At 38.4% G+C, this 10,564-nt stretch overlaps 1 pseudogene; it reads right to left on the reverse strand.

The window, feature by feature from the left end:
• Positions 1–1,034: 1,034 nt before the first annotated feature.
• Positions 1,035–9,410, reverse strand: LOC103091309 (non-histone chromosomal protein HMG-14 pseudogene; annotated as a pseudogene).
• Positions 9,411–10,564: the final 1,154 nt, after the last annotated feature.

A 10,564-nucleotide genomic window follows, 5' to 3' on the forward strand; every position in this document is an offset into this window, starting at 1 on the left:
ATTCAAATCACTGTATCTAGAACGGTAGGGTATGAGGCACAATTTTCCAAAGAAAAGTCCTATGTTGCTCCAGATTTCACTACATTAATTGATCGGTGAATCTGTCTACCTCTCTCTACATCTACTGCCATCATGCTGGGGCAAACTACCAGCAACTCTCTCCTGGACCTCTGCAACAGGCTCATATTTGGTCTCCTTGTACTCAATCCATTCTTCAGATAGCTGCCAACATTGATTATTCAAAAACATAAATTAGAGCTCATTACTTAAGTCCTTAAAATTTTTTCCAGAAATTTCCCATGGCACTTGTAGTACAATCAAAATCATCACCAAGGCTTTGTACGATATATAATTTGCCTACCTCTCCATCATCTCGTACACTCTCCCCATGCTCACCATGTTCCAGACACACTATTCTTGTATAGGCCAATGTTGCTCTTGCCTCAGGATCTTAGCACTTGCTGTTACCCCTACTTGGGCTGTTCCCAAATATTCACATAGCAGGTCTTAGTCATCCCCTGAGAGAGGGCCGTCTCTGACTACATTTACTTAGCTGTGTAGCATTGGGTAAATTGTTCACTTTTCTAAGCCTCAGTATCCTCATCAAGGAAATGAAGGTAAAGAGAGTTCTTATCAAGAAAGATGGAAATTTTCATAAATGGTTCTGAGAAAACTGGTTAGCCATTTGGAAAAAGAATAAAACTAGATCCATAATTTAAACTAATTGCAAAGATAAATTCTATATGGATGAGAGATCTAAATGTAAAAAATGAAAGCAAACAAATCCTAGAAAAAAACATGGGTGAATTCCTCTTTAACCTGGGTGTGCGGAAAGGCTTTTTAATTATGGCTTAAAATGAAGAGGCAATAAAAGAAAAAATTGATAAGTTGGATTACATTAAAAAACTTATGCATGTAGACAACAACCCCCCATCACAATCAAGATCAAAAGGCAACTGAGAAAAACTGGGAAAAAATATTTGCTACACATATCATAAACAAAGGGCTGATATCCCTAACATATTAAAAAATGCTTAAAAATTGAAAGAAAAGGCTGAAGACCTGTTAGAAAAATGGGCAAATGACGTGAACAGAAAATTACCCCCCCATTTTTTAAATGGCCCTTAAACATATGAAGAAATATTCACTTTCTGTCATGACAGAGTAATGGAAAGTAAACTTACACTTTAATACCATTTCTCATGTACAAGATTGGCAAAAACTAAAAAGTATAAAAAATGACTCTGTTGGTGAAGCCCTGAGTAAGCTGGCATTCCGATGCATTGCTTGTTGGAATGCAAATTGCTGGTTGGAATGCAAATTCCCCTCCTCTTCTGGAGGGGAATTTGGCAATAGTTAACAAAGCTGCATGTGCATTTGCTTTTTGACCTAGCAAGCCCACTCTACCTTGAAGATTCACTTCCACCAATAGAAAAATAGATTTTCACAAGGTTATTCATTGCAGCATTGTTTATAACTGCGAAATATTGTAGCAGTTGAATAAACTATGGTGCCTCCATACAGTGGAGTACTATGCAGTTTTGTAAAATAAAATATTTTGGAAGAGAATGAAGACGATGGTGAGAAAAGCAAAGTGTAAAACAGCATTGCAGTATGCTACATTTTGTTTAAGGAAGAAGGGGAAATAAGAGAATGTACAGGAAACTGGTCATTTATGCAAAAGACACAGGAAAAACAGGCTTTCCAAGCAGGGTGGGCTGGGAACTACCCTCAGCCTAGGCTCTGAATTAATTCCCCCCATCCGGGTGGTAGCACGGGAACCCTCCACGCAGTTCTGGCTTTTTTCGGGAGGCTGTCAGCCCCACCCACCCACCTCTCAGCTACCGCACTGTTGGCCACGCAGCTTCCAGGTGTCTGCTCCTCTGGTGAGACGGGGCTGGGAGATGCTCTCCTCAGCTCCTTGCCTGAGTGGGCAAGTCAGGCACTAGGGCTGACAGAAATCCTCGTTTCAGCGTGCCCCTGAGTTCCCTGGTCAGAGTGCTGCAGCTGAGCGGAGTGGCTGCTTGGGACTACTGCTCAGGCACTGCAGAAAGCCTTCTTGGAATCTGACATGCTATCACTTTGGGACCGTTGGCCAGCTGCTTCTGACTTGGCCACATGAAGGCTCAGATTGTCCCAGTATCTGAACTGAAGATAACCAACACTATTAGCATATCTCTCACCACCATGAATGCAAAGTATTTCAATGAAGAGCATCAGGAGGACATCTACAAATCCCAGAGTGGCATGAGCAAGTTCTGAGGAATGGTGGAATAACCCAATGGATCTGGGTGACCTTTGGAGACAGCTGAGACAGAGCTAAAACAGGACAGTGGCTGACACCCAACTCATAACCCATCTTCTCCAGCTGTGTGGTGGACAGGGTCTTGGTGCTCCGGCTGGCTGTCAGGCCTGAGTCTCTGAGGTGGGAGAGCCAAATTCAGAACACTGGTCCACCAGAGACCTCCTGGTCTCACGTAATATCAATCGGCAAGAGGTCTCCCAGAGATCTCCGGCTCAACGTTAAGACCCAACCTCACTCAACGACCAGCAAGCTCCAGTGCTGGACACCCCATGACAAACAACTAGCAAGACAGCAACACAATTCCACTCATTAGCAGACAGGCTGCCAAAAATCATAATAAGTTCACAAACACCCCCAAAACACACCACCGGATGTGGTCCTGCCCACCAGAAAGACAAGATTCAGCCTCATCCACCAGAACACAGGCACCAGTCCCCTCCACCAAGAAGCCTAAACAACCCACTGAACCAACATTACTCACTGGGGGCAGACACCAAAAACAACGGGAACTATGAACTTGCAGCCTGGGAAAAGGAGACCTCAAACACAGGAAGTTAAGCAAAATGAGAAGACAGAGAAATACACAGCAGATGAAGGAGCAAGGTAAAATCCCAACAGACCAAACAAATGAAGAGGAAATAGGTAGTTGACCTGAAAAACAATTAAGAGTAATGATAGTAAAGATGATCCAAAATCATGGAAATAGAATGGAGAAAATACAAGACACATTTAACAAGGACCTAGAAGAACTAAAGAGCAAACAAACACTGAGGAACAACACAATAAATGAAATGAAAAATTCTCTAGAAGGAATCAACAGCAGAATAACTGAGTCAGAAGAACGGATAAGTGACCTGGAAGATAAAATAGTGGAAATAACAACCACAGAGCAGAATAAAGAAAAAAGAATGAAAAGAATTGACAACAGTCTCAGAGACCTCTGGGACAACATTAAACGCACCAACATTCGAATTATAGGGATCCCAGAAGAAGAGAAAAAGAAACAGACTGAGAAAATATTTGAAGAGATTACAGTTGAAAACTTCCCTAATTTGGAAAAGGAAATAGTCAATCAAGTCCAGGAAGCATAGAGAGTCTCATACAGGATAAATCCAAGGAGAAACACACCAAGACACATATTAATCAAACTATCAAAAATTAAACACAAACAAAAAACTATTATAAGCAGCAAGGGAAAAGCAACAAATAACACACAAGGGAATCCTTATAAGGTTAACAGCAGATCTTTCAGCAGAAACTCTGCAAGCCACAAGGGTGTGGCAGGACATATTTAAAGTGATGAAAGGGAAAAGCCTACAACCCAGATTACTCTACCCAGCAAGGATCTCATTCAGATTTGACGGAGAAATTAAAACCTTTACAGACAAACAAAAGCTAAGAGAATTCAGCGCCACCAAACCACCTTTACAACAAAGGCTAAAGGAACTTCTCTAGGCAGGAAACACAAGAGAATGGAAAGGCCTAGAATAACAAAACCAAAACAATTAATAAAATGGTAATAGGAACATAGATATCGATAATTACCATAAATGTAAATGGATTAAATGCTCCAACCAAAAGACATAGACTGGCTGAATGGATACATAAACAAGACCCGTATATATGCTGTCTACAAGAGACCCACTTCAGACCTAGGGACACATACAGACTGAAAGTGAGGGGATAGAAAAAGATATTCCAGACAAATGGAAATCAACAGAAAGCTGGAGTAGCAATTCACATAGCAGACAAAATAGACTTTAAAATAAAGAATATTACAAGAGACAAAGAAGGACACTACATAATAACCAATCCAAGAAGATATAACAATTGTAAATATTTATGCACCCAACATAGGAGCACCTCAATACAGAAGGCAAATGCTAACAGCCATGAAAGGGGAAATCGATAGTAACACAATCATAGTAGGGGACTTTAACACCCCACTTTCACCAATGGACAGATCATCCATAATGAAAATAAATAAGGAAACACAAGCTTTAAATGACACATTAAACAAGATGGACTTAATTGATATTTATAGGACATTCCATCCAAAAACAACAGAATATACTTTCTTCTCAAGTGCTCATGGAACATTCTCCAGGATAGATCATATCTTGGGTCACAAGTCAAGCCTTGGTAAATTTAAGAAAACTGAAATCATATCAACTATCTTTTCCGACCACAACACTGTAAGACTAGATATCAATTCAGGAAGAAAACTATAAAAAGTACAAACACATGGAGGCTAAACAATACACTGCTAAATCACCAAGAGATCACTGAAGAAATCAAAGAGGAAATAAAAAAATACCTAGAAACAAATGACAATGAAAATATGATGACCCAAAACCTATGGGATAGGGAAAAAGGAGTTCCAAGAGGGAAGTTTATAGCAATACAATCCTACCACAAGAAACAAGAAAAATCTCAAATAAACAACTTAACCTTACACCTAATGCAAAGAGAGAAAGAAGAACAAAAAACCCCCAAAGTTAGCAGAGGGAAAGAAATCATAAAGATCAGATCAGAAATAAATGAAAAAGAAATGAAAGAAACGATAGCAAAGATCAATAAAACTAAAAGCTGGTTCTTTGAGAAGATAAACAAAATTGAGAAACCATTAGCCAGACTCATCAGGAAAAAAAGAGAGAAGACTCAAATCAACAGAATTAGAAATGAAAAAGGAGATAAAAGAACTGACACTACAGAAATACAAAGGATCATGAGAGATTACTACAAACAACTATATGCCAATAAAATGGACAACCTGGAAGAAATGGACAAAGTCTTAGAAAAGCACAAACTTCAGAGAATGAACCAGGAAGAAATAGAAAATATAAACAGACCAATCACAAGCACTGAAATTGAGACTGTGATTGAAAATCTTTCAACAAACAAAAGCCCAGGACCACATGGCTCCCCAGGAGAATTCTATCAAACATTTAGAGAAGAGCTAACACCCATCCTTCTCAAACTCTTCCACAATATAGCAGAGGGAGGAACACTCCAAAACTCATTCTATGAGGCCACCATCACCCTGATACCAAAACCAGACAAAGATGTCACAGAGAAAGAAAACTACAGGCCACTATCACTGATCAATATAGATGCAAAAATCCTAAACAGAATACTAGCAAACAGAATCCACCAGTACATTAAAAGGATACTACACTCTGATCAAGTGGGGTTTATCTGAGGAATGCAAGGGTTCTTCAATATACACAAATCAATCAATGTGATAAACTGTATTAACAAACTGAAAGAGAAAAAGCATAGGATCATTTCAGTAGATGCAGAAAAAGCTTTCAACAAAATTCAACACCCATTTATGATAAAAACCTTCCAGAAAGTAGGCATGGAGGGAACTTACCTCAGCATAATAAAGGGCATATACGACAACCCCACAGCCAACATTGTTCTCAATGGGGAAAAATTGAAACCATTGCCTCTAAGATCAGAAACAAGACAAGGTTGCCCACTCTCACCACTATTATTCAACATAGTTTTGGAAGTTTTAGCCACAGCAATCAGAGAAGAAAAGGAAATAAAAGGAATCCAAATCGGATAAGAAGAAGTAAAGCTGTCACTGTTTGCAGATGACATGATACTATACATAGAGAATCCTAAAGTTGCTACCAGAAAACTACTAGTGCTAATCAATGAATTTGGTAAAATAGCAGGATACAAAATTAATACACAGAAATCTCTTGCGTTCTTGTACATTAATGATGAAAAATCTGAAAGAGAAATTAAGGAAACACTTCCGTTTACCATTACAACAAAAAGAATAAAATATATAGGAATAAACCTACCTAAAGAGACAAAACACCTATATGCAGAAAACTATATGACACTGATGAAAGAAATTAAAGATGATACAAATAGATGGAGAGATATACCATGTTCTTGGATTGGAAGAATCAACATTGTGAAAATGTCTATCCTACCTAAAGCAATCTGCAGATTCAATGCAATCCCTATTAAACTATCAATGGCATTTTTCACAGAACTAGAACAAAAAATTTCACACTTTGAATGGAAACACAAAAGACCCCAAATAGCCAGAACAATCTTGAGAAAGAAAAATGGAGCTGGAGAAATCAGGCTCCCTGACTTCATATTATACTACAAGGCTGCAGTAATCAAGACATTATGGTACTGGAACAAAAAACAGAAATATAGGTAATGGAACAGGATAGAAAGCCCAGAGATAAACGCACACACATACGGTCACCTTATCTTTGATAAAGAAGGCAAGAATATACAATGGAGAAAAGACACACTCTTCAATAAGTGGTGCTGGGAAAACTGGACAGCTACATGTAAAAGAATGAAATTATAACACTCCCTAACACCATACACAAAAATAAACTCAAAATGGATTAAAGATATAAATGTAAGGCCAGACACTATAAAACTCTTAGAGGAAAACATAGGCAGAACACTCTATGACATAAATCACAGCAAGATCCTTTTTGACCCACCTCCTAGAGAAATGGAAAGAAAAACAAAAATAAACAAATGGGACCTAAGGAAACTTCAAAGCTTTTGCACACCAAAGGAAACCATAAACAAGACCAAAAGACAACCCTCAGAATGGGAGAAAATATTTGCAAATGAAGCAACTGACAAAGGATTAATCTCCAAAATTTACAAGCAGCTCATACAGCTCAATATCAAAAAAACAAACAACCCAATCTAAAAATGGGCAGAAGGTCTAAATAGACATTCCTCCAAAGAAGGTATACAGATTGCCAACAAAAAGATGAAAAAATGCTCAACATCACTAATCATTAGAGGAATGCAAGTCAAAACTACACCTCACACCAGTCAGAATGGCCATCATCAAAAAATCGACAAACCATAAATGCTGGAGAGGGTGTGGAGAAAAGGGAACCCTCTTGCACTGTTGGTGGGAATGTATATTGATATAGCCACTATGGAGAACAGTATGGAGGTTCCTTAAGAAACTAAAAATAGAACTACCATATGACCCAGCAATCCCACTACTGGGTATATACCCTGAGGAAACCATAATTCAAAAAGAGTCATGTACCACAATTTTCACTGCAGCTCTATTTACCATAGCCAAGACAAGGAAAATCCTAAGTGTCCATCGACAGATGAATGATAAAGAAGATGTGTCACATATATACAATGGAATATTACTCAGCCATATAAAGAAACAAAATTGAGTTATTTGTAGTGAGGTGGATGGACCTAGAGTCTGTCACACAGAGTGAAGTAAGTCAGAAAGAGAAAAACAAATACCGTATGCTAACACATATATACAGAATCTAAAAAACAAAGAAACAAAAAGTGTTCTGAAGAACCTAGGGACAGGACAGGAATAAAGATGCAGACGTGGAGAGTGGACTTGAGGACCCGGGGAAGGTGAGGGGTGGGCTGGGATGAGGTGAGAGAGTGGTGTGGACATATATACACTACCTAATGTAGAATGGGTGGCTGGTGGGAAGCAGCTGCATAGCACAGGGATATCAGCTCGGGGCTTTGTGACCACCTAGAGGGGTGGGATAGGGAGGGCGGGAGGGAGACGCAGAGGGAGGAGATATGGGGATCTGTGTGTACGTATGGCTGATTCACTTTTTTATACAGCAGAAACTAACGCACCATTGTAGAACAACTATACTCCAATAAAGATGTTGAAAAAAAAAAAGACACAGGAAGAATAAACTAGAGACTAACAAGATCCGTTCCCTACAAGGTGTGGGTGGGAACATGGTTGAAAAGTAGATAGGAATAGAGTAGGCGTGACACTTCTCTGAGGATTCCTTTTTGAACATTTCTAACTCTTGGAACCATGCTAATGTTGCACATACTCAAAAAAAGAAAATCAATAAAATCAACAAGGATTGGGGAAAACCCTACAGTGGAACACAAATAGTAACAAATGTACTGAACTTTATAGTTTTAAATGAATAACATAACTACACTAATTCAAGTAACTTTTTTCTTTCACACATGAGGTTTTATTGGTTGTCTTGAAGGTCAGCACACAGATATTATAAACAATTTGTTCAAATTTTAATGAACACACCAAAAATATACAAAGCCATGTAGTTGTAAATCTTTTCTAAGTAGTTATTTAAGTGACTTTCAGTTTAAAATTTGGAGGCAAATTTTCCTTAAGAGGATATCAAGTACCAATACCTTCAAATGTTTGGTAAGCTGCTACACTGTAAGTCTCACTAATTCACAATTTAATATCATACATGCTACATACACGAATTTTCAACCTTTCACAGCATATAACAAAGTTATCAGGAAAACTGGACTACCATAACCAAAAATACATTACAAAGTGCAAACAATTCTGACAGGGAAAGCCAAGGTAAGGGGTGCTTTTCTTTAAGAAACAATTCTATTAAAAAATGACATGGAATAGAAATCATTTAAAATGTTGAAGACATTAAATGCATGGCTGTGGCTCCAAATTGCCATTTCATATGCTCTGTATTATAGGATATATTTAAATCTGCCTCTTCTCAATCTACAGAATGTTAAGTTTACACCCAAGATAGTCAAACCTGCCCATAATTCAATATCGCACCATTTTCTGTTTGCACCCAAACAAAAAACAAAGCAAATAGAAACCAAAAAACCCACCCAGCAAATGATTTCACTTCTTGAATAAAAGCATTTACACTTAACAAATGAGATGAAGCAGCATTCCCTTCTTGAGAAGTTTTCTAGAGCTACAAAAAAAAAGCTTGCATTTACAAAATAGTTGAGAAAGATATTCCTATGATAGTACAGAGATATAAGGCCCACTCATAAAACTTATAAACAGACTTGGCTTCTTTCTCTCCTGCTTCATTAGAGGCTGGATTCTTCTTGGTTTCAGTTCTTTTTCAGCAGGTCAATCTTTAGTTGCTCCGTTAGGCACTTAGGCCTGTTTGGCATTTGTTTCCCTTTTCCCTTTTGTTTGCGCTTTCTTGCCTGAGGATTTATTCTTTCCTGCTGCCTTCTGGGGATTCATTTTCACATTTGCAGGAGCAGGTTTAGCTGACAACCTCGCACATCTCTTGGGCTCTCTCTTCACTGCCCTTTAGACCGAACTGACTTTCCTCTGGGGCATCTTGGCAGTGGAGGGGTGTATGCTCGGTGCCTACAGGCCTCTTAGTGCAGAGAACCTTCTTGAAGCTGGGCTGCCAGTCTGCTGTCCCTCCTTCCACCCTCCAATAACTTTTGAACACAGTATTTGGACAATGACCTCAGAGTAAAGATAAAAAGAACTCTAAAAAAATATTAAACTCTAGTTTGTAGGCTTCTTTTTCTCAGAGGCATGGGTTAGCCATACTGAATTACTTTCTGTGTATTCTAGGATTGACCAAACACATAGATATATTGTGGATAAAGCCAGCCAGGTTTCTCCTTGTCACTGAAGGGAGTCACAAATACAAAACATTGGAAAAAAATATAATGAACACTGTATTGTTGGATTGGATTTGGAGGTATCAGTGTGACCAAATGGATGTTAATATATAGGTATGTAAATAGATATAGATGTATATGGGTGAATATATGTGTCCACTTTCTAGCTTTGCTCTCAGAGGGGGCCTAGAAGGAATGACACCCAAGAAACACTGGGCACATCTAATGCCCAGATCTTGGTTTATCAATACTCAAAGGAACCTGAACTCATTGAATAAATGGCTGATTTCAAGGCTGGGGCAGGAAAAGAACAAGATGAGTCTGTAATACCTTGGTGTGCCAGAAACTGTTCAAAGCACGAAGGGAATATGTCAAAAGGAAATAGGAACCATTTGTTAGGGGCTTCCACTGACTAAATGAAGGATAATTTGAGTTTCTAAATAAATGATAGTAAGAGATTTTATTTCATTAAATAAAATAAGAATCCATGAGTCGATATTAATATACTAAATAAATAAATAAGAAGTGAAAGGAGAAGGGGAAGATCCTTCTTAGACTAGAAAGCCAACTAATAAAGGTAGAAGTAAGCCAGACAGAGAAAGACAAATATCATACGATATCACTTATATGTAGAATCTAAAATATGACACAAATTAACTTATCTAAAAAACAGAAACAGACTCACAGACATAGAGAACAGACCTGTGGTTGCCAAGGGGGAGGAGGGATGCGGGAAGGATGGATTGGGAGTTTGGGATTAGCAGATGCAAACTATTATATATATAGAATGGATAAACAACAAGGTCCTACTGTATAGCACAGGGAACTATATTCAATATCCTGTGATAAACCATAATG

Source organism: Lipotes vexillifer, unplaced genomic scaffold (assembly GCF_000442215.2).
Source record: "Lipotes vexillifer unplaced genomic scaffold, Lipotes_vexillifer_v1.1 scaffold481, whole genome shotgun sequence".
In the NCBI taxonomy this organism is placed as follows: Eukaryota; Metazoa; Chordata; class Mammalia; order Artiodactyla; family Lipotidae; genus Lipotes; species Lipotes vexillifer.